This window comes from Muntiacus reevesi, chromosome 16 (assembly GCF_963930625.1).
Source record: "Muntiacus reevesi chromosome 16, mMunRee1.1, whole genome shotgun sequence".
NCBI lineage: Eukaryota > Metazoa > Chordata > Mammalia > Artiodactyla > Cervidae > Muntiacus > Muntiacus reevesi.
This window is the reverse complement of record NC_089264.1, coordinates 42,114,779-42,118,157: the sequence shown is the minus strand read 5'-3', so window position 1 is coordinate 42,118,157 and position 3,379 is coordinate 42,114,779.

Here is a 3,379-nt window from a genome sequence, read left to right as displayed (position 1 = left end):
CTTTAAATTACTACATCTGCTTCCCAGTTCTTTTTCTCAAATACAGATAATAAAAATAACCACCTTTCTCGTTTTCCTTCATTTGGATTATTTCCTTAGAATAAATTTCCAAAAGGAAAATAACCAAGTGAAACCGTATGAACATTTTCATAATGTCTAATTCACAGTGCCAAATTACTTTCCTAAAAGATAGGACCAATTTTCCACCAAAACCTTATGGGTATAGCAGTTTAACTGCAACTTTACCAGCTTTTGGGTATCATAATTTTAGGTATATTTAAAAGCATCACAGATCCAAAGCTGCTCTTGTGTATCCGTTGTAAAATTCCAACACCCTAATCCTAGAAAACAATCCATACTAGTTGCAGCCACAGATCTCCCTCAGCTCAGTCTACCCCAGTTCTTTATTTCCTGGTTGATGTTTTCCTTTTTATCCAAACAAAATTATTCTATTGTATTTTGAGCCTCTTTCTGGAAGGCTGGCCAAAAAGAAGGGCTATATTTTCCTCTCTGCATTGCTTACACACCTCTCAAAAATAGCCCTGAACTAGGACTTCCCTGGAGGTATGGTGGCTGACTCCATGCTCCTAACACAGGAGATCCAGGGAACTAGATCCCTGGTCTGGGAACTAGGTCTTTGGTCAGGGAACTAGATCCCACATGCCACAACTTAGAGTTCGCAGGCTACAGCTAAAGATCCCATGTCCCACAACTAAGACCTGGGCAGCCAAATAAAATAAATAAAAATAAATATTAAAAAATAGCCCTGAATTATACTGACTTTCTGGGCTTCTTTGGTGGCTTAGTTGGTAAAGTATCCACCTGCAATGAGGGAGACCTGGGTTCAATTCCTGGGTTGGGAAGATCCCCTGGAGAAGGGAATGGCTACCCACTCCAGTAGTCTTGCTTGGAGAATTTCATGGACTGTATTGTCCATGAGATCACAAAGAGTCGGACATGACTGAGCGACTTTCATTCTGGTCTACCTGGATCCTGCTATCATTACCATTTACTGAGAGTTTACTGTGAACCATATACATGTTGAACTGTTATTTCATTCTTTTCCTTGCAAGGTACACTTTATTCCTCCTTTTCAGATAAGGACTAGCAATCAGAGTCATTAGGTAACTTGTCCAGATCACAATTTGTAAGTGATAGAGACAGAATTTGAACCCATGCTTTAGGCAACTACATTTCACTGCCAATCTATTGACTGCTTCCTTCCTACTCATCCAGACTTTCTGGAAGGAAGGAAGAAGGCAGTGGAAAATACCCATTTGCTCCTTTCAAAATTGTCTTCTTCCTCCAAACACTGTCCTGATCCCTGTTTTTGAACTATCCCAATTCAAAAGTCAACATCTACGTTTTAACCGTGTCTGTTTCACCACATGACAATGACATTAAAGTTCATCTTGATGTACATTTTGTTTAGAAATGTTGGAGAGAAAGTAAAAGTGAAGGTGCCTATGTAAATATATGAATGTCTTTTCTGAAAAAATTTTTCAAAGAGTCAGAAAATTTTATACTTCTTAAATAAAGTGGGCAAGAAAAAAAAGTATTTTGTTATTCTGCTTTTTTGCAGTCCCTTATGTTTCTTCTCCTTCCTTGCGATTAGCTGGGGTATGAATTATTGAAGCTGAAGAACGAGATCCCTGAGAGATTGGAGGGTGAGCTCTAAACTTGACTTGGCTTGTCTGGAATGCGAGCTCCACCAAGGCGAGGTCTGTGCCTCTTCGTCGCTATGTCCCCACACCTTTACCAGCAGCTGAGACCCAGCAGGCACTCATATCTGTGAAATGAATGAATGAGCCACATGGCTTCCTGCCCAAGAGTCCTCTAACTCTTTACAGCTGAGGTAACTTGTCACATGGCTTCAGATTCAGCAGCTGCCATGGAACAAGTCCTGGGTGCTTGATACTCAAAGCCTTGTCCCTGGACCAGTGCCTGGAAGCTCATCCAGAATCCCAAGCCTCGCCTTCCCAAACTGGTTGAATCAGAATCTACATTTTAACAAGATCTCCAAGTGATTCATACCCACGTAAAAATGTCTTAATGACTGTCTAGGCCAGTCTCAGAATGTGGTCTCTGAAGCAGCAGCAGCAGCCTCAGCTAAGAGCCTATTAGAACATCTACTGAATCGGAAACTTTGAGGCAATATATGCTTGTAACCTCCAGGAGGTTCAGATACATTTTAATATTTAGAACCATTGACACATCTTCATCACTCTGCCCTTAATTTCACTCAAACTTTAGATCTTGGCTGTAGTAACCAGATGGTTTTCTTTTTTCCTATAACCAAATCTTTACTTGAACCGCTTGAAAGTGGGAAGCCTACTTGCTTTAAAAGCTTTGCATTTCAGCTTTGGACAGCTCTGAAAATTCTTCCTTATCAGTTTTATGTAGTATGACATTTTCTATTCTGTTCCAAACGCAATGAATAACTTCATTCTTCTGATCCAGTCCTTAAAGGGTTCAGATATAAAATTCTAAATATGAGTTTCAGAACACGGGAACAGATCATGTCAAGACTGTCCAGGCCTGTGGAGACGGCAATTCCCTGCACAAAGATGCTCAGAAGAAGCGACATGAGAAACGTGAAGTCTGGCCGAGTTTCACAGAGTGATTCATTCACATGCAGGGTTGCATGTGTCCAGTAGAGGGCCTCTTTCTAATTCACCTGTAAGTTTTGGATGAGCCAGCTGAGGTCCTGAATCGAACTCCTGTGGTGCATGGATGATTATTTAAATATACAGTAGGATGCTTGCATGCTAAGCCGCTTCAGTCGTGTCGGACTCTTTGTGACGCTATGGGCTCTAGCCTAGCCTGCTAGGTCCCTCTGTGCATAGGATTCTCCGGGAAAGAATACTGGAGTGGGTTGCCATGCCCTCCTCCAGGGGATCTTCCCGACCCAGGGATCGAACCCAAGTCTTCCATGGCTCCTGCTTCGCAGGCAGATTCTTTACCGCTGAGCCACTGGGGAAGCCCATAGAGTAAGATAGCACAGTGTTAAGATCAATGCAGCACATGCAGTTTTAACATTTTCTATGCTGAGCACTTCCACCTTGATTACAACTGATGGATTACTCTCCTTTGCTCCTTCTAGCTGACAGTTGTAGAACTATTTGCTCTCCTTCTAATTCCCACTCTTTCCTCCTGGTTCCCTGTTACTCTCTCACTTGTCAGCTACTTGATCTCTTCTTTAAGGTTTTATGAGTGTATCTTCTTCCATTTCTCTGAGCTCTTACACATGGCTCTGCAAATTCTTTTAAAACTCAAACATTTTTCGGCCAATATATGCCTAAAGTACACATAGTCTTTTTTATAAATAGAATTTGTACAGTGAGTTAATTTAAAACAGGAAATATATATGTATGTAGAT